This window comes from Pituophis catenifer, unplaced genomic scaffold (genome assembly GCF_029215685.1).
Source record: "Pituophis catenifer annectens isolate HBS135680 unplaced genomic scaffold, rPitCat1.0.hap2 SCAF_15, whole genome shotgun sequence".
NCBI classification, from domain to species: Eukaryota; Metazoa; Chordata; class Lepidosauria; order Squamata; family Colubridae; genus Pituophis; species Pituophis catenifer.
This window is the reverse complement of record NW_027256895.1, coordinates 190646-212911: the sequence shown is the minus strand read 5'-3', so window position 1 is coordinate 212911 and position 22266 is coordinate 190646. Positions and strand designations below refer to the sequence as shown.

Here is a 22266-nt window from a genome sequence, read left to right as displayed (position 1 = left end):
AAGAAGGAATATATAACCAGATGTACTTTTTCTACATGAAGTATCGCCAGCCCAATCCGCATCGGCGTAACATGTGAGGATGGGCTCCTTTACATTATTAGGTTCCAATAACAAACAAAAGTCTAAACTATTCTTTAAATATCTTAATATCCTTTTGACAGCTTCCCAATGGTATAATGTTGGTTTGCTGACATGCCTGGATAATAAGTTGAGAGGCAAAGCAATATCAGGTCTAGTCCAATTGGAAATGTAAAGAAGGGAACCTATGATTGACCTATAAAATGTATTATCTTTGAATTCAGGGGATGATTCGTCTGCGTTCTTTAGAAAATCAGTTTGCATGGGAGTGTCACAGGGCTTAGCATCACTTAAATTACATTTATTCAAGAGTTCTATGATCTTATCTCTTTGGGAAAGTTTGAATCCCCTTCTGGTTTTACTGATTTGAACACCAAGATACTTATTTACTTTGCCCAAAGATTTCAGTGAGAAATGTTCATTTAGTTTTGTTACAAATGTTTCTCTCCTCTCTTTATGTTTACCTATGTACAAAATATCATCCACATAGATCAATACAAATTCTATGGAATCATCATCCTTTTTTACAAAGAAACAGTTATCAGCAGTAGTGGCACTGAAATCCATAGTTTTAAGTACTTTTACTAAACAATCATACCATCGTTTACCAGATTGTTTCAACCCGTATAAACTTTTGTTTAATAACCAAGTCTCATTTTTGTTTGTGTATTGACTGTGAGGTGCTCTTACATATATTTCCTTATCTAATTTTGCGTGTAAATATGCAGTTTGTATGTCATATTGGAACACATCGAGATTGAGTGCTGATGCTATAACTAGAGCTGTTTTGACACTCTCAGTTCTTACTGTGGGAGAGTATGTGTCTGTATAATCCTCGGGATATTTCTGTGCATAACCTTGTGCAACTAATCTAGCTTTGTATAGGGCATTGCCTCCCTCTAAATTTTTAATTTTATATATCCACCTAGTGCCAATAATGGTTTTGTCTTTTGGTGCAATTGCAGGTGTAAATACATTTAGCCCTCGTAAACTATCCATCTCTTTAGTCATTGCTGATTCCCATTTTTCCTTTTCTTTAGGAGGAAGTTTTAACACTTCCTCATATGTATTAGGTGTTGTTGATTCTCCATCCATATGCATTACATAATCCTTGTATTTGTTTGGTATTTGATTTCTGGTACTTCTGATTGTTTTTTCAGGCTTACTATCATTGTCGTGTAAGTACCTTGCTTCCTTTTTTGTTAATGAATCTGTCTTTATTTTGTGTTGACTGTTTGTTCATGTTTTGGTTTTGTTTCTATGCATGTTGTTACTGTGTTCTTCTATAGTCTTTCTTCCTTGGAATTTGGTATCTGTGTTGGTGTTTGGGAATATTTCATTAAGATGTATTTTAGACCAGTTGGCCTGTTCATGGAACACAGCCGTTCTGGAAACTATAAATTTGTTATTATTATCTATGAATCTGTATCCTTTTGTACCTGTCTCGTATCCCATAAATCTAAGTCTTCTGGATATGTTTTCTCCTTTTCGCCTCAATTGTTTAGGTATGTGTACGTCTGCAGTGACTCCAAATATGTGCATGTGTGCTAATTTTGGTTTCCTATTATACATTACTTCATATGGTGTCTTATTTACAATGCTGGACCAAGTTCTATTTTGTGTGTAATTGGAATATTGTAGGGCTTCTGACCAGAATTGTTTGCCTAAGCCAGCATCCTCTAATGTGCATCTAATCATGGTTTGTAATGTTGAGTTCTTTCTCTCTACCACTCCGTTCTGGAATGCGGAAAATGGGCTAGATGTGTAGTGTAACGTTCCTTTGTCCTTTAGCCATTGGGAGAATTCCTTAGACATGAATTCACATCCCCTATCTGTCATGATTTGCTTTATTTTAATATTGTGCTGTGTTTCTATACGTTTGTAAAACTCTTTAAATTTCTGAAATGTTTCATCTTTATGTTTTAATGTGTAAACAAATCCATAACGACTATAAACATCCACAATGGTTAGAAAGTAACGTTTTTTTATAAGTAATTGATGGTGTTAGTGGACCAACTAGGTCCATGTGTACCAAATCAAAAATTTTGTTGGTTGACCTTGTTGATTTTCTAGGTCTGGGACTAGTTTTAAGCTTTGTAGACTTACATACTGAGCATTCCAAATAGTTTTCACAATTTTTTATTTTAACACCTTCTGCGTGTTCAGCCATCTTTTGTACTACAGGAAAACTGGCATGTCCTAACTTCCTATGCAAAACATGAGCACACTCATCGTGAATTGGCTTACCTATTTTAGGTTTTTTTTCATTATGTGTATCTTTGTGATTATGAGTTACTTTACATTCATCATTGTCACTGTTACTATTGTTTCCATTATCTATTTCAATGCTATCATCCATATTTGAATCAATGTTGTGTAACCATTTCTCCTTTGTTATTAAATAAGGTAGGCCTCCTTTGATTATTACTGTACCTATATCTATTCTATTTTTCTCTAATGTTGCTTTTCCCTTTGAGAACACAATGTTAATATCAGAATCTCTGCTTAGTTTTATGGCACTAAGTATGTTATGAGGTATTTCAGGTATTAGTAATACCCCCTCTATTTTTCCTAGGCCAGGTAAGGTTACATTCCCTCTACCTATTACTTGGACTTTTTCTTGGTTAGCTACTTTTATTACAAATTTATCCTCTACAAATGAAGACAATATATTTCTATTATTTGTAGTGTGATTAGTTGCTCCAGAATCAATAAGCTAATTATTGTTCTCTGGTTGTTGTATGTTAGTGTTGTCTTGTTTGTTTAGTCCATTCAGTGAACCAGATTTTCTATCCTTTGAATTATCTCTGCCCCCTCTATTTTCTTTATAATTGGGTGGACTCCTATACCTATGTCTATCAATGGAAGACTGTCTGTTGTTGTACTTATTTCTATATTCTGACCTATGTCTTTCCTTTGGAATTTTAGGGCAATCCCTCCTATTATGTTCTTTAGATCCACAATTGTGGCATCTAAATGTTTCATGATATCTTTCTTGAAATGCTACCTTTCTATATAGTTTGTGTTCTATGTGGTTGTTAGAGCGACTCCTCCTTGAATTGTCCTCAGCTATTAACTTATTGGATAGACTTTCTATGGATAAGTATCCTAGATTGATTGTGTCTAAATGTGACATATAATTATCCCATGATGGGTCAAATGAGTTGATGATAACACTTTTCATCGTTTGATCTGAAATCACCTCCCCCCTTAAATGCAGTTCTGCTCTAATTTTGTTTAAGGATATTAAATGTTCACTTATAGTAACCCCTGGTTTTATCCTAGAAGAGAAGAAATCTTTAGACATTCTTGTGGTAGTAGCTACACTATCACTGTGAAACAAGTTGAACATGCATTGAATAATTTCTGAGACAGTCAGATTTTGCTTAATGCTGTGATACATTGCAGGAGATACACTGGAAATTAATAAGAAAAATGCTCTATGGTGTAAGTAATCTAACTTTAGAGTCCAAGGTCTTTTTGGGGGATTAGTGATAAAAAACAGTAAGTTTTCTTTCATAAAGACAACCTGGAGCTGCTGATACCATTCTTGCAAATTAATGCCATCTATTCTCAGCTTTGGGAAGTCACTGGGTAAATTTCCAACATTGTTGGGTCCATTACTTACAACCGGGGGTAGTCCGTGGTCTCGTAAATGCTGGAAGTTACAAAACGGCGTGGGAATGCTCGCAACGAGTCTGCATGATTCTCTCCGCGTCTCATGTCTTCCTGGGCCGTCCGCGTAGTCTTGCGCATGCGCGTTGCTCATTTCGTTCCTGGAGTCGTCGTGAGAGGTTCTCGTCGCTGCGGCTTGTTCGCTTTGTTCTTCTTCCGATGAATCGGTCTCCGGCTCGATCTTGGGAGTCCTGGTGGTAGCGGGTGCTCGTTCTCTTCTGTTGAAAGCGCTGGTCCTTGGATCGGTCTGCGGCGTGGGGTGGTATCTGCAGGGCTCTCTGGGTTCAGGTGTCGGTGCTCTCGTCGTCTGGATAGGAGCGGGTAGATTTTGAGGCGTTGGCTTGCTTGTTCGTTTTTTGGTTGATTTTTTGGTAATCTTCAGTTTCGGTCCAAATGCAGCAAAAAGCGTTTTCATTGCTGACTTTATTTGCATGTCTGTTGAATCTTCTTCGTTCTCTGATTCTGATTCTTCTGAGGTATATATTTTTTCTTTTTCATTTTCTTTATCGAGTAATGCTTTTCGCGCCAGAAATTTTGAATCAAGCTTTCTGATTGGCTCTGCTTCGCTCACCTTGGAGGTCTGTTGAAACCAAGATGGCTGCCATTCAAAATTTTGCGCGGGATCGTTGTTTTTCTTCTTCACTGCGTTTTTGTCTGTAAGCGTATCACTCACTATTTTTGAATCTTTTGGCTTTTCAGTAGTGATGTGCTTCTCTCTCGCTGCTCCGTTGTTTTTTAGCATATCTTGGAGGTTCGCAATGAGGCTTTCATCGCTCTTTTGGCTTTTTAAAAGTTTTAGTATCTCTGACCTGAGTTCGTTGTTTTCTATTTCGTTTTCTTCTTGGTCATCATTTCCATTTATTATTTCTTCGTCTTCTGTGGTGTATTCTTCAGATTCTCTTGAAATTGCGTTCGTGGACTCATCGATTATTTCTTTATCCGTTTCCATTTCTTTGCTGTATGCCCTGGTGTTGGGCCTATCTCTTTTAGACATATTTAAGTTTTTATTGAGTCAATTCAACCATCCTCTGCTACCATATTGTTGCGATATTTTCAGGATCAGACTCAATAAATAATTTGAGAATTAAGAGTTCAAATATATCTCTCTTTATTTACATAAGGCATTCTATATTCACTGAATATTCACAGATAGAAGCAAGGAAGGGATGTATGCAGCTCCTTATATATACAATGGGTGGAGCTAGATATGGGAGTGGTGAAGTATGAATACATTAAGAAGTGAAGAATAAGTTAACCCCTGATACCCTGTTCATGTACTATTTACATAATGGAGAATAAGGCATTTACTTGTGACAGATTAATTATATCCATTAAACCTATAACTGAATTTGTTGGTTGGGTCAAAGTCACAACCAGGTCATCTGTGAATGCTCGTACCCTGTAATCCTCATTCCTAATTTTAATTCCCCTTATTTTATCTGAACCTCGTATTTTATTCAACAAAAATTCCAGAGTCAAAATAAACAATAATGGAGATAAAGGACATCCTTGTCTTGTTCCCTTTTCTATATTAAAAGTTTCCGTTAAACTACCATTAACTATTACTTGTGCTGTTTGTTGCTGATATATTGCCTTAATAGATTGTATAAAATACTCTCCAAATTGCATCTTTTCAATTATTTTCAATAAAAAATTCCAGTTCAGTCGATCAAACGCTTTTTCCGCATCTAAAAATATAAGCACCGCAGGGACCTAGTTGTTTTCCCCCAAATACTCCAATATATTAACTATTTGTTTTACATTACTCTTCATATATCGTCTATTAATGAAACCAATTTGGTCATTGTGAATCATTTGTTGCATAACTGGCATCAACCTATTTGCCAATATTTTAGTAAAGATCTTGTAATCTGTATTTAACAATGATATAGGCCTATAGTTTTTTGGCTGAGTATGATCTTGGTCTTCCTTTGGGATCAGGGAAATAAATGCTGTTCTCCAAAAAGGAGGCACTTGTCCTCCAGTTTGTATTTTATTAAATAATTCTTTAAGTGGTTCCACCATTTCTGCCTGCAAATTTTTATAATAAACCGCTGTCAACCCATCCGTCCCGGGGGCTTTTCCCACCTTCAATTGTTTAATTGCTAAAATAATTTCCTCAACAGTTATCAATTGATTCAAACCTTCCCTTTGTTCTTCTGAAATTATAGAGATATTTATTTATTTTATTTATTTTATTGAATTTCTATACCGCCCTACTCCCGAAGGACTCAGGGCGGTGTACAGCCATGAAATAAAACACATAGATATACAAAATTTAAAATCGAATAAAATGAATTAAATAAATTTGGCTGAATTAATACCCATAATTTAAAATACCCATAATTTTAAAATACATTAAAAATTTAAAATTTACACTTAAAAGGGAGAAGATTTAGGCGAGGCCAGCTTGATGAAATAAAAGCGTCTTCAACTTGCGGCGGAAGGTGCGCAGATCCGGAATCCTCCGTATCTCTGGGGGGAGCTCATTCCAGATCGTCGGTGCCCCCACAGAGAAGGGTCTCCCCCTAGGGGCCGACAGCCGACATTGTTTGGCCGACGGCACCTGGAGGAGCCCCTCTCTGTGGGAGCGTACTGGTCGGTGGGAGGCTATTGGTGGTAGTAGGCAGTCCCGTAAGTAACCAGGTCCTAAGCCATGGAGCGCTTTAAAGGTGGTAACCAGAACCTTGAAGTGCACCCGGAAGACCACCGGGAGCCAGTGCAGCTCGCGCAGGAGAGGTGTTACATGGGAGCTCCATGTTGCTCCCATAACCACCCGCACGGCCGCACTCTGCGCCAGTTGGAGCCTCCAGGTGCACCTCAAGGGGAGCCCCATGTAGAGAGCATTACAATAGTCCAGACGAGAGGTGACGAGGGTGTGAGTGACTGTGCGTAACAAGTCCCGATCTAGAAAGGGACGCAACTGGCGAATCAGGCGAACCTGATGAAAAATCCTCCCGGTCACGGCCGTCAAGTGCTCTTCTAAAGACAGCCGTGAGTCCAGGAGGACGCCCAAGTTATGAGCCCTTTCCGTGGGGGCCAATGATTCGCCCCCAATAGCCAGCGATGGCGCCAGCTGACTATATCGGGACGTCGGAAACCACAGCCACTCGGTCTTGGATGGGTTGAGTCTGAGCCCGTTTCTCCCCATCCAGATCCGTACAGCTTCCAGGCACTGGGACATCACTTCAAGGGCATCGTTGGGGTGGTCCGGGGTGGAGGTGTACAGCTGGGTGTCGTCAGCGTACAGATGGTACTTCACCCCGAAACCACGGATGATCTCGCCCAGTGGCTTTACATAAATGTTGAACAGAAGGGGCGAGAGAACCGATCCCTGCGGCACCCCACATATAAGGGGCCTCAGGGTCGATCTCTGCCCCCCTGTCAACACAGACTGCGACCAGTCAGAGAGAAAGGAGGAGAACCACCATAAAACGGTGCCTCCCACCCCCAACCCTTCCAGCCGGTGCAGCATAATACCATGGTCGATGGTATCAAAAGCCGCTGAGAGGTCTAACAGGACCAGGACAGAGGAACAACCCCTGTCCCGAGCCCTCCAGAGATCATCAACCAACGCGACCAATGCCATTTCCGTGCTGTACCCAGGTCTGAAGCCTGACTGGAACGGATCTAGATACGACGCTTCATCCAGGTACTGGGGTAGCTGTCGCGCAATCACACTCTCAACAACCTTCGCAACGAAGCAAAGGTTGGAGACTGGACGATAATTAGCCAATACTGCCGGGTCCAGGGAAGGCTTCTTGAGGAGAGGCCTTACCACCGCCTCTTTCAGGGCGGCGGGAAAGACACCCTCACCCAACGAAGCATTTATAATCCCCTGGAGCCAGCCTCGCGTCACCTCCCGGGAAGCCAGCACTAACCAGGAGGGACACGGGTCCAACAAACATGTGGTCACGTTCAATCTACCCAGAATCCTATCCACGTCATCTGGGGTCACAGGATCAAACTCATCCCAGATAACAGTCTCAAGAGCTGTCTCCGTTACCCTCGCTGGATCTATCCCGTCAGAGTCTAGACCTGTCCAAATCTGAGTGATTTTGTCATACAGATACTGAACAAAATCCTCGGCTCTTCCCTCCAAGGGGTCCTCCCACGCTTCCTGGTGGAGCAGGGAGCGGGTCACCCTAAACAGGGTGGCCGGGCGATTATCTGATGACGCAATAAGAGCAGTAAAATGAGAACATTTTGCTGCTTTTATCGCCACTAGGTAACTCCTAATATGAGATCTTACCAGTGTTCGGTCAGATTCAGAAAAACTAGCCCTCCAACAGCTCTCTAGGCGTCTTTTCCGGTGCTTCATCTCCCTCAGCTCCTCGGTGAACCAAGGAGCCAGGCGAGATCGGCGCCGGGTCAGAGGCCGCAAAGGCACGACTCGATCCAGGGCTCCAGCAGCCGCCCTATCCCAGGCGGCCACTAGGTCCCCAGATGAGGCGTGAGCCAGAACCTCCGGGATTGGCCCAAGCTCCATCTGGAACCTATCAGGTTCCATCAGGCGCCTGGGGCGGTACCATCTTACCGGTTCCGCCTCCCTGCAGCGGGGTGCCGCGGTTCGAAGGTCAAGGGGAAGGAGCGAGTGATCTGACCATGACAAGGGCTCAATGACTATATCCCCTATCTCGAGATCACTCAACCACTGTCCAGAGACAAAAACCAAGTCCAGTGTGTTTCCCCCAGTGTGCATAGGGCCATGAATTAGTTGGGTCAGGTCCATGGCCGTCATGGAAGCCATGAACTCCCGAGCCACCTCAGACGCCTCACCCACGGATGGCAGGTTGAAATCCCCCATGACCATAAGTCTGGGGGTATCAACCGCCACCGCGGCAATAACGTTGAGTAGCTCGGGCAGGGCTGCCGCCACGTGGCAGGGAGCCAGGTACGTGATCAGCAAGCCCATCTGAACCCCGTGGCCCCACTTCACAAGGAGGGACTCACAACCAGCTGTCTGAGGTACAGTGGTCTCCCTCGGCCTAAGGCCTTCTCTAATAATAACCGCTACTCCCCTGCCCCTCCCCTGTGACCTTGGCTGATGGAATGCGTGGAAACCTGGTGGGCACATTTCTACCAGAGGGACCCCTCCCTCTGGGCCCAACCAGGTCTCCGTAATACCCGCCAGGTCCGCTCCCCCCTCGTAAACAAGATCACAGATGAGGGGGGCTTTATTTACTACAGACCTGGTGTTGCACAACATCAGGCGAAGGCCCGGGCCTTGAAGGTCTGTACTACCTGGAGAACGGGTGGAGCCTTGGGGGCCGGAGCACTCTACCGCTTGAAGACAGCGGGTGCGTGCTCCCTTAACATAATATGGCCCCCTGCTCCCGCCATATCTACCTCTCCCACACACAGTACCAATGGTAAAAACACAGTCTGGACCAGCTCGACCCCCTCCGGATCCCCCACCACCCCCGCCGAACGTCCTGGCCAAGCCCGACTCTCCCCCTAGTGGGTTATCCCCCAAACCCACAACCCTAATTCCAATCCCACCCCCCTCCCCCCTCCCAGAACCCCTTAAAAGTTTAATCAAGGACAATTTTAAAAAACCCCGCAGCAGACTTCCGGTTTGCTGCTGGTCGCCGCCAGATGTTCCCTCGGGATCGTCAGCTTCCATTGCCTGTTTAGAGCCGCCTTCACAATGGAATGGCGGCTCGAAAAAACTCCGTTTCCATGAGGAAACGGAGATAGAGCCGGCTGGGGTGGGTAGAACTCTCTGCATAGTCCCAAAAGTTTGTTTTTACTTTTGGGGTGGAGCGGATGAGATTCCCCATATCCCCAGCCGCTGCTCCGGGCTTTGGGAGACCTCTGCTATGTGCAGAGCCAGGCGACAAGAGCAAGCCTGCGAATTTAACAGATCAATTAAAGAAAATGTGAGCTGGACCTGTGATACTGAATCGCAAGTATTTTACTTATTTTATAAAAATTATTTAAGAGAAAAAAAGGAAAGGAAAAAACTTTTAAAATGGCGTCTGCCGCGGCTTGAGAAGAGGCTGAAAGGGAAAGTCCTTCCGTTTTCTATTATTACAATGTAGCGGAATAAATACCATTGGCTACAATTGTAAAACTTCGCTCCCGTGTTTTTTTTCTCTCTTTTTTTTTCCTGGAGATCTGATATTGCTTTTGGTTGGAAAGAAGTTTTTTTTTCTTTTTTTTAACAAAGCTTGCCTGGGTGGAAACATGGCACTGAGACTTATAAAGTCAGACAAACAAGCAGTGGGGGGGGATTCCCCCACTAACAACTTGAAGGAACAAGTTTTAAGTCTCCAGTCTCAGAAACCTGATTTAAACATAATAGAATTTCTCTTAGAGGAGATTGAAAGAAGGGATGAGATTGTGAATCAGCATCTTGAAAAATTTAAGCAGGAAATTAAAGAATTGGTGAAATCTAAGTTTGATTTTTTGGAGCGAAAAATTTTAAAAATGGCTAATGGCTTCTCAGAATTTATGATACAGATGGATACAAATACTAAGTTATTAGAGTCTAAAATGGAAGAAACTCAAGATAAATTGGACAATAGAATTCAAAAAATTGAAAATGATTTGATAAATACTCAAGATAATAGCTCAGAAGAAAAACCTAAAATGGAGGCTGATCAAAAGACTGGCAATGTAGAAAATCTGCAACAGAGGATTGAAAGAGAGGTTTTAATGGTACAATATAATTTCACTGAATATGCGATAAGACTGAGAGGTTTGCAGGAAAATAACAGAGATGATTTAAGGAAAATATCTTCTGAAATTCTAGCTGGGATTTTAAAGGTTCAACCTGAGGAAGTGTTCTGTAGGATTGACAGAGTTTACAGAATAAACTCCTGGATTGCAAAGCAAAGGCAATTGCCTAGAGATGTGGTGATTTATTTTACAGATAAAGAAATTAGGAATAACATTGTGCAAAATTCCTTCAATTCTAACTTGCAATTGTATGGAAGAAAGATTTGGATTTACAAAGAACTCCCACCTAAGATATTAACGGAAAGGAAGAAATTTGGTTTTCTGGTGACTGAGTTAAAAAAAAGAAATATCCCATTTAGGTGGGACGCCCCAGTTGGTATTATACTGAGATATCAAGGAGAAAGATACCAGCTAAATACTGTTGAAAGAGCGGAAGAATTTTATCAAAACATTTTGAAAATGAACTTAACATCTTTAAGCATAATACAGGATAAGCAGAAGGAGTTGGAAATAAAGGGAAAATATCGAACTACAGAGACTGCACTAGATAAATTGCCTTTGGATCTTTTGGATACCCCAGCTGGATTATCTACAAATTCAAGAGAATTTGTATCTGACTTTAACGTGATGACTTATCAAGTCAAAGACAAGTATGGAAACCAATTAGATGATATACAAGGGGCAAAAAAGAAACATGAGATACAAAAACAAAACCAACAAGATCAACTTATAAAGCAGAATGAAAACCGATTAGTTGATACACAACCTGTAGAAAGGAAACCAGGATGGAAATTAAACCCACAAAAAGAAAAGAAAAAAAGAAATAGGTCGCACAAAAATAGAAATTTCTAAATCAAGCAACAGTGAAGCCAGTGACTTTAAAAAATGAATGAATATGTGAAAAGATAGCCGAGGCGAAGTATTGGTCAATATTATCCTGAGGACAGTGACAGACCTCTGCGTTGCCGTAATTCTGGGATGTGAAAAGAGCCTTAAACTGTTGGATTTGAATTATCTACTTTGGATTTTTTTTTTTCTTGTATCGATAAATATATTATAACTATCTTGAGTTATAAGGCAAGAGAGTTACGTTGGGGCATGCAGAAGATCTGGTTGTTAATTTAATTTAATTTAATTTCCAATTTATATACCGCCCTTCTCCCTGAGGACTCAGGGCGGTGTACAGCCAAGATAAAAAACATAGAATACAAATATTAAAACATTTAAAATATATATAAATTTTGGCCCGAAGTTAAGAATCACAAACTAATTAAAAGAATTTAAAAATTTGTTCTAAGCCAACCCGGCTTGCTGAAAAAGATAGGTTTTCAGGGAACGACGGAAGGCATTGAGGTCATGGATTCTTCTTATCTCCGGGGGCAACTGATTCCAGAGGGTGGGAGCCCCCACAGAGAAGGCCCTGTTACCCACTAGGATGATGGGAATCAAAAATCCTGATGAAAGCCACAATTACAACTATATGGAATATAATTATAATGTCACTCGGGTGGTTGTTTTTACTTTTATATATATATGAGGATATTTACTACTGATGGGGGCAGATATGATTGAAGATTTTGAACAAACTGTTGCATCAGGAAGCTATGTTACCCTATTATGGATGATGGTCTTAATAATCCAGTGGAAAGACTTCAAAGAAGATGGAAATGGATAGAGTTGAATAAATGTTAAATTAGGTTTTATGGGGAAGGCCGCTTTGAAATGCTATATTAATATATATAAAAGATTAAATGCTAAAGTAGGATTTATTGTATAGTTTTAAAGTGGAAGGTGGTTTTGAATTGTAGTAATAATATATAGATATAAATTTGGGAGAGGAGAAAAAGGGCAGATTATTGCCAAATTGGGAGTTATAATAATATTATGCCAAATTAGAAGTTATCATACAATGTTATAGTATAATGTTTTTCTTTCTTTCTTGAAATGTATGGTTAAAGGGGGATGTTATAATATTAATAATATTTCTAGTAAGTAACGGTCAGTATTTAGAGGTGGGAGTAAGTAATCTGTTATGAATTAGGTTTTTGGTTATGAAGAAGTCACAGGGGGGGATGGGTGGGGAGGGGGGGTTAGGGAGGGGGAGGGGGAGAAAAAAGGGGGAAAAATTTGTATTTGAAAACTTTTTCAATAAAAAAAACAAAACCCCGCAGCCCCCTCTTTGCGGCATGCCACCTCTCGGGACTCCAGAGCCCGTCATCGAGGTAGGCCCTCGATAGAATGGAGGGCCAAGCCTGCGAGAGGGGGGAGTCTCACAGACCAAGAAGCTCCGCTGCTGAGTACATTAATCATAATGGGTGACACGACCATATCCTGAGGGTGTATATAAAGGACCGAGGAGAAGACAAAGGGATGGGGGATCTCAGAGACATATTTGCAGGACCAAGTCCCCTGTCCCCTCACAACAGAGGACATTGTCCAAAGCCAGGACGACCACAGTTCCAAGGGGGAAATAGATCCAACCACCCTCTCACGGTGGTTAGGTCAGCTGGACAGCCCCCTCTTGTGGTGGGGTGGCAGCAATGAACCAATGCATATAGACAGCGTCCGGAGGTTGGGTCCAAAAATCGCCCTCTCACGGCGTTTTGTCCGGTGGTAAAGACCGATGGTAAAGTCCCCTCGCTGGTAAAGTCCCCTCGCTGGTAAAGTGCATATATGTAGAAAGCTGGTAAAGTGCATATATGTAGAAAGCGTCCCGGTTCAGCCCCCAGGGGCTCTGACACCTGGCCACCCTCTCACGGTGGTCAGGCAATGTCTAGCCCCCTCAGCCGACGGGATGCAGCCATGTACCGGTCTCCCATTCAGGTGGAAATAGCCCTCTCCAGAGTCAGGGGGGTTCAGAATAGTAATAGAGCATAGCGCCAATGAGTCCCACAGGCTGACAGTTGGTCCAGGTGGGCCCAGTTCTAAAGAGGAACGCTGGGGGAGAGAGAAATGGGGCAGTTTTCTCGAGCCCCCAGGCCCCCACACAACCACAAATTGAGGCCTCCCAAGGCCCAGAAGATCACTCTGGGTCTTTTCCGCCCCAACCGTGGTTGCAGGTCTCCCAGTCCTGTTGGTTTGTTGCCCCCCCAGCTCCTTTTCCAAAAGGGGGGGTCCCCAGCGCCGTCTGACCGTCAGCTTGCCTCCACAGCAACCGCCATCACCGCTGCCCCCGCGCCATTGTCGCCAGCCCCCGAAAGAGCCTGGCGACATCCCAGAGATCTTCAGGGGGTGCCCGACACATCTTGCAACCCTTCGGGCAACCCCCCGGGCTTAGAAAACTTGCCGCACGGCGGGCGCCCCCGGCACAATGCCGCTCCAGTTAGTTGATGGCCTCCGGCTGTTAGGAAAACGCCGCCGACGCCCAGCTGATCAGCCTGACGCTCCACACATCGCCCCTTCCTCTCTGCTCTCTGCTCAGTCACGGAGGGAAAGAAAACCCTCTCTGTGCTGGCCAGGAGCTCCCCTGACTGGTCCTGGGGTCGAAGCTCTTCAAAATGGCCCCCAAAGGACCCAAAGGGTAGGTCGGCGCCCCATCCTCAGATCGCGATCCCAGCGGGCGCCGCCATCTTGGACATGCGCAGAAGGGGTAAATATTTATCTATATCTATACCTTGAATCTTATCACTAGTATACAACTTCATATAGAATTCTGAAAATGCTTTTTTAATCATATTTTGCTGATACACCTCTTTACCCTTATATTCTATTTTCTCTATAGTACGTAGCTTTTGTTTTTTCCTAAGCAAATATGCCAACCATCTGCCTGGTTTATTCGCATTATAAAAAGAGTTATGTTTGGCATATTGCAAATTAGTTGCTACCTGGTCTGCCATCAACATATTAAATTGTCCTCGCAATAAATTAATTGCTTCTTTTGTTTTCTTGTCAATTGGGTTTAAAATTAATACTTGCTCTTTATTTTTTATTTCTTCTTCTAACTCCTTCGGTTTCCTTTCCTGTTTACGTCTATATTTATTATTCAAATAAATTAAAATACCTTTCATATATGCTTTACTTGCATCCCAAACCATCTCCATAGGTGTACCTTTATGCAAATTCATAACAAAAAATTCTTTCATAAATTGTTTACATTCTTTCACATTTTCCTCATATCTAAACAAATTTTCATTCAGCCTCCAGGACTTCCTGGGTGCCTTTTCATATTCTAATTCCATCCAAACCGGACTATGATCTGTTAATGTTCTTGGACATATTTTCGTTTTCTTCACCCTAGAAAAAAAATCATTAGAAATTAATATAAAATCAATCCTGGAAAATGACTGATGTCTATCAGAAAAAAAGGTAAAATCTTTCTCTTCTCCATTCCTCTCACGCCAAATATCTCTCAGCTCCATATTCTCCATCATATCAAAAAAAGATTTAGGCAATTTAGCATGTGTTTGAATATTTTGTAGAGATCCTTTTTTGTCCTTTTTAATATCCAAAACTCCATTCCAATCTCCCATCATTATATGTGTTTTATAATTCCATTGTATTAATTTAGCATGTAAAGTCTTATAAAAACTTTCTTGTTGCTGATTTGATGCATATATTCCAATCAATAATGTTTTTTTCCCTTCTATTAAGATTTCAATTGCAATATATCTTCCTTGTGGAAGATCCAGTCCAGTTGGAATCTCCCATCTATACTGTATCTGACGTTTTCTAAGTTCATCCACCACAAAATAATAATAATAATAATAATAATAATAATAATAATAATAATAATAATAATAATAATAATAATTTTATTTCTATATCGCCCTTCTCCTGAAGGACTCAGGGCGGTGTACAGCCTATTTAAAAACACAGACAAAACAACAATATAAAATTTAAAATAATTAAATAAAGTGGCTCAAATTTAAAACCCCAATAAATTTAAATACCCCAATTTAAAACTATTGTGTTGATAGTCCGGCCTGGCAGAACAACAGGGTCTTCAATGCACAGTGAAACACCTGGAGGTCGGAGATCTTACGAATTTCCGGGGGCAGTTCGTTCCACAGGGCTGGGGCTCCCACAGAGAAGGCCCTCCCCCTGGGCGTCGCCAGCCGACATAGTCCTTCCTTGCTCTCAACATTTTGGGAGGGATTTCTTTTAATGTTAAAACTTCCTGCCCTGCCACTTGAAGTTTATTTTTGTAGGAAGCCTGCAATATCATGTTTCTTAGCCTCCTTGTTATAAAGTAAATTACAATGTCTCTTGGTAAATTTCTCTGCCTGGCCACCCATGAATTAACACAATAAATTTTATCCATTTGCCAATCCAGATCCTCCTTTCTTTCTTGAGTTATCTGTACAAAAGCTTCTGCAAAGATCTCTCTCAAATTCTCTTGGGTATTTTCTTTCAGGCCTCTTACTCTTATGGCAAATTCCTTCGATCTATATTGTATCATCATCACCTCTGAGTCTGCTTTTTCTATCTGTGTCTGAACCTCTCCCATTTTATTCTCCAAATTCATGTTTGATTAACTTCCTCTAATCTTTCATCTAACCCTTCAATGTGGCTTGCCAAACCTTTAAATGCAAAAATAATGTCTTCTCTAATTGCCTTATTTCGAGCTTGAATTTCATCCTTGATTTCTGTCACTTCTCCAGTTACTTCATCCATTTTATCAGTCACCACTTTCATTTTTTCATCAAGAACAGAAGTAATTTTTCCTTCTAAAGAGAAGTCTTGCAGCTTTAAGGCTTGCTGCAAGGCTTCCAGGGTTAAAACTTGTGGTTCTACTGGAGCTGTCAAAGATTGCGGTTTGGGTGGTGGAATAGGGGAACTCACAGTAATTTTAGCCCCAGCAGTTTTTATTTGCTTAAAAGCCATTTTCCAATTTTCAGTTCCAGATTAAAACTTTTACAACAGTCAATCCCAGAAATTAACTCAGTTTCCAATTAGTTTCAGTCCTCAGTAAATTTAAATTTATCTACAGTCCAATTTAATTCTTCTTTCTTTTGAGACAAGTTCCGTTTATTAGCAGCAGAGACTGTCAGCGCAAATGAATACTTTGAAGTTAACTTTCGTTACCACACCCAATTAAGGCTCGGCGCCATTTCCTTTCACTTTCTTCCCACAGCAATCAAGAAGGAAGTATTCAGTACACAGGAGTTAAAGTTTAATACTTGCAATTGGAGTTCCTTCTCACTTTGCTCTGCCTGCTTTTGTATCCAAAATGCTGTTAAAATGTTGCAGGGATGGTCGCGGCATCTTGTTCTGCTAAATGCAGAAGCGTCCCAGGTCCGGAGCTTGTGTCAGGCTTCTAGGGAGCTCTCACCCTTCGTGCCCCAAGAGTTATTCCTGGGACTTTTGGGGAGCTCTACCCAAGCCTGGCTGCTCTCTTTCCCCCCTTTTCCCGAGGGGAAAATTTTCAAGCCGCTAAACAGCTGTTTTTCGCTGTTCTAGTAGCTTTGACAAGATCGCGGGGCTAGCGCTCCGAAAGGAGCTGCCATCGATGACGGGTTGCCACCGGAAGTCCGGGTCTGTAAATATTTTAACAGCCCTCTTTTTGACTCGTGTAGTATACAGGTCCTCAATGGAAGGCAGGTTGGTAGCAATTGTTTTTTCTGCAGTTCTAATTATCCTCTGAAGTCTGTGTCTGTCTTGTTGGGTTGCAGAACCAAACCAGAGAGTTATAGAGGTGCAAATGACAGACTCAATAATTCCTCTGTAGAACTGTATCAGCAGCTCCATGGGTAGTTTGAGCTTTTCTTTATTGTGTTTTTTTGATGACATTTTTGATGTTAGCTGTCCATTTTAGGTCTTGAGATATAATAGAACCTAGAAATTTAAAGGTCTCTACTGTTGATATTGTGTTGTCTAGTATTGTGAGAGGTGAAAGTATGGAAGGTTTTCTTCTAAAGTCTACCACCATTTCTACGGTTTTGAGTGTGTTCAGTTCCAGATTGTTCTGGTCGCACCATGAGGCTAGTTGTTCAATCTCCCATCTGTATGTGGATTCATCATTGTCTCAAATGAGACTGATCACTGTTGAGTCATCTGCGAACTTCAGCAGTTTAACAGATGGATCGTTAGAGATGCAGTCATTGGTATACAGAGAGAAGTGGAGAGAGCACACAGCCTTGGGGGCCCCTGTGCTAATTGTACAAGTATTTGATGTGATTCTGCTTAGCTTCACCTGCTGCTTCCTTTTTGTTAGGAAGCTTATGATCCACTTACAAGTGTGTTCAGGTACCTGTAGCTGGTTTAGCTTAGTTAGAAGAGTGTCTGGAATGATGGTATTGAATGCTGAACTAAAGTCTACAAAGAGGACCCTTGCGTAGGTCTTTGGAGATTCAAGATGTTGTAGGATGTAGTGCAGAGCCACTTTAACAGCATCATCTGTTGATCTCTTTGCTCGGTATGCAAATTGCAAGGGGTCTAAAAGTGGGTCCATGATGGTTTTCAAGTGGGACAGCACTAGCCTTTCAAAGGTTTTCATGACTACAGATGTTAGAACAACTGGTCTGTAGTTATTCAGTTCCTTGATGGTGGGATGATAGTAGAGTGTTTGAAGCAAGAAGGAACATAGCACATCTCTAGTGATTTATTGAAGATATGGGTGAAGATGTGGGCCAATTGGTCAGCACAGACTTTTAAGCAAGAAGGAGTTATCTTGTCTGGGCCTGGAGCTTTTCCTGGCTTTTGTCTGCAAAATAGGTCTTGCACTTCCTTTTCTGTGATCACTAGGGGTTGTGAACCTAATGGGATAGGGTCAGTTGTAGGAGACTTGGCTGTTGGTACATCTGAGATGGGGGTTGTGGAGATAGTTTCCTTTCAAACCTGCAGTAAAACACGTTCAGGTCATCTGCCAGTTGTTGATTTCCTTCAGCTTGGGAAGGAGGCTTGCCATAGCCAGTGATATTTTTAAGAGTTTTCCACATGTTTGTTGGTTTGTTGAGAACTGATTCTTTAGCTTTTCAGAGTAGCTTCTTTTTGCTGCTCTGATCTCCCTTGTTAATACATTTCTGGCCTGATTGTACAGCATTTTATCACCTTTTCTGTAGACTTCCTTTTTGGAATGACGTAGCTGCTTAAGTTTAGCTGTGAACAAAGGTTTGTTGTTACTGTATATTCGCAAGTTCCTGGTCAGTACACATAAGTCTTCACAGAAGCTGACATATGAAGTTACGGTATCTGTGAGTTCATCCAGGTCTGCAGAGGTATCTTCAAAAATATTCCAATCAGTGCAGTTAAAGCAAGCCTGTAGCTTTAACTTTGCTTTCTCAGTTCAAGTCTTCACTGATTTAATTGTTGGTTTTGTGGTTTTAAGTCTTTGCCTGGAGGCAGGTACAAGGTGAATCATGCAATGATCAGAGTGTCCTACAGCTGCTTGTGGTAAAGACTGATAAGCATCTGTTAATGTTGTGTAGCAATGGTCTAAAGTATTCTTGCCTCTAGTGGGACCATTGGCATGCTGAAAGTATTTTGGTAGCTCTTTCCTTAAGTTTGCCTTGTTTAAATCTCCCAAAATAATGGGCAGTGAATCGAAGAATTTGGCTTCAGCCTCCATAATTTGGTCAGCTAGAGTTCGTAGTGCCTTGTTTACACAGGCTTGTGGTGGGACATAAACAGCAATCAGAAGAAATGAGGAAAATTCATGAGGCAAATAGTATGGTTTGCAGTTGATAATTAATGTCTCTAGGTTTTTGTCATAGAATTTATATATTATAGTTATATCCTGAGACCAGCTGTTATTGATATATAAGCATAAGCCTCCTCTCTTCTTTCTCCAGATGTTTCTGCAAATCTGTCTGATCGTTGAATCTGAAACCCTGGGATATGCAGGCTGCTATCTTCAACTGATTCATTTAACCAGGTTTCAGAGAAGCATAGGGCTGCTGAATTGTAAAAGTCAGAATTGTATCTGTTTAAAAGGAGTATTTCATCCATCTTATTAGCAAGTGAACATACGCTGGTTAGGAAAATTAAAGGCAGAAAATTAAAGGTTTTATTTCTCCTACTCCTTAAACTGTTTAAAATTCCCGCCTTTTTCTCTCTCTTTCTCCGCTTCCTCCATTTGGTTGTTTTGGTAATCCATGGCTCCGGGGAAATTGCTTCTTCCTGTGTTAGAATCTCCTTCGCGTTTGTAAAGACAGGGGGGAGGGTGCGATCACAGAAAGCTGCTCCTTAAAGAAACGTTGCTTAATGTTTGGCAGATGGTCTTGTAAGAAATCCATAGTGAGTTGTAGAGAATAATTAAAAATAAAGAAACCATTAGAGAGTATTTCACCAAGGCAGCCTTTGGTGGCGCCATCTTGGATAATGACACATATAGGAACATACTATTAAGATAAAAACAGACCTATTGGAATTTATTTTGGTGATACTGATGATTTTTAAATCCTGTGTGTTCAATTACTACCTTATTGAGTAGCATAAGGTGTCTTTTGAATGATTTGGCCTAATTTACGTATCTATCAAATGTGTAAAAATGCCTGACACCATCATGACTCTTCTGCTGGTAGCCTATAGCAGGGGCATCAAACTGGTGGCCTGTGGGCTGGATGCATCCTGTGCAGGCCATGCCCATCCCGGCTCCGCAAAGGCAAAAAACATCACAATATGTCACATGATTGAGTTCTAGTTCAAGTTCCACCCGTGGTCAAGAGTGTTTGTTCCAGCCTTCTTCAGAGAAGATCTGTGATTCTGAAGGCTGGGGGAGGTCCTGCTGTTTTTGCAAGCTAGAGTGTAGTTTTCATTGTCAAAGGCATCTATGATCACAGACAATGTTACCATCAGTCATTCTTCCTGCATCAGCTAGTATGGAAAGGAGGTATCGGCATCTTTCTGACTGGATCTGGGAAAGACCCTTGATGAGAGTTATTGGCAAGTAAGGGAGAGTTGGGGAAAATTATGTTAATCTGTGGCTAATCTAATACTAATAGTCTTCAGAAAATTAACCCATAGTTTTTATCAAACAAATTCAGCTAAGGATTCATTTATTTAAAGTGTTTCTATAAAAAGTATGATTCCGAGTGGCATACAATAAAAAAAAAAACAAGATTTCAGTGAAAAAAAAAATGCAGCAGAAAACATAGATTACTGGATTCCCCAGAGAATTTTTTTTTAAAAAAGATGGGTCTTTACATTGGAAGCATAATATGATTTAGGCCTCCCTGCTTTTGTGCCACAGTTGTGTTTTGTCTTGCTCCCTCTAAGACTGTTTAGGTGTTGTCAGAAAGATGAAGAAGATTTAAAGATGCGAATATGATCCGGAGGAAATACCAAAAACTTGAAACATTATTTTATAAAGAAGTGTAGATTTATTAAGCTGGAGGATGGGTACAAAAAAATTACTTTTTGGTGTTAGAAAGATCGTCTGATACTGTAGGTTTATCCTCTTATGTCATCAACAGTCCTTTTTTCTTATAAATTATGTGTTGATGAGAGTAATAGAAAAAATGGATTAAATACTCTGTTTTAATAATAGATTTAAAAGGCTAAATTAAGGAAAAAGGAGGATGGAAAAAGTAAAAAAAAAAACCTACAAAGGCAAACAAAAGAGGAAACTTTCTCCTTTTTCACATCTTTTTTACTATCTCTCCCTGCCCATCTTCCCATTCTGTTTTAAAAAATAATGCTGTATATTTGTACTCAGAAATAAAAAGATGAATGCAGCATATTGGGAAACCTAGAGTAGACTCATGATAATTAGTAAAGGCAGATAATAATTAAAATGCTTAATCACCTGTGTTTTTTTAAAAATACTCTTATGGATCATTTATTTCTTCTTCCACCACAAATGTGGAGCACCTGCTCACCACACACACACACACACACACACACACACACACACACACACACACGTCACCGTCAGAAACCCACAGCATTCCTCTGTTGTAGAAGAGAAGCTTTGTAGCTCAGGGTTGAACTGGGGGGAGGGAGTGTTTGTCCTTGGTGCTCTCTGAGCTTTCTTGCAGACGTTTTATGACCCAACTAGGAAACAACATCAATGCCAGATGACATTAATCAATGATGGTCACATTCGTGATGTTACTTAGTTGGGCCGTGAAACATCTGCAAGGACACCACCCAGCTCAGGGAGCACCAAGGACACCATTGGCTGTTCTGCTGTGAGAGAAAACCTCCTGAGGTCAGCCTTAAGGATTTGGGTGGGAGCTGAAGGGGACCCGACCAAGATGGTGTGGTTTGTCCATCACAGCTCTCAGTCAGGCAGGTCCACAGTCTCTCTTCAGGAGATGGCACTGCCCGGAAAGGGTCTTCCCGGACTTCCACTGTGGAAGGTCCCTTGCCAACTTTGGCAGGTGCAACACCTGCGGTGCTCTCTGGATAGAGAGGCCTTCAGTCCTGCTCGCCTGGACTACTTCAGTGCACCATACAAGGGCCTGCTTTAGAAGCCCATCTGGTGTAGAAGGGAGGGTCTCAGGGCTATGGGTGTTCAGGGCTGCGACCCAATTCTGTAGGTCTTCAGGAGCAATTGAAAGAGTGAGCTCCCTCCTACCCCGTGGACTGAGAAGGAGAGCGCAGCTTGCCCTGCCTTCTCAAGGAAGGGACCCCTCCCAGCCATGGCCATGAACAGGCTGTTATCCAAGGGCGTGTGGGCACAGAAGGTACAAGGGAGTTAACGGGAACATTGTTTTTATGGGCTTATTTGCCAGATGGGCGCATGGGCAACCACACTTCCATGGCATTAGCTGGACTTCTGAGTCTATGAGTTAGCAAATCTTTGACTCTAAGCCAGGCTTTGGGGAAGTTGGAGGGCCTACAAATAATTGGATAAGTGAATAAGCCCACTTGATTACCACCTGTTGGGGAGAGGGAAGGGGCCAGAAGAGGGGAGAGGCCTGGGGGCCCTGGCTTAGAGACACCCGG

General features: G+C 41.7%; 1 protein-coding gene across 1 annotated transcript in view; it reads left to right on the top strand.

Annotated features, from left to right (window-relative positions):
• The window catches only part of LOC139324768 (serine-rich adhesin for platelets-like), a 49018-nt gene that overhangs the window by 26286 nt on the left and 466 nt on the right, over nucleotides 1–22266 (top strand). The gene's annotated exons all lie outside the window — the stretch shown is intronic.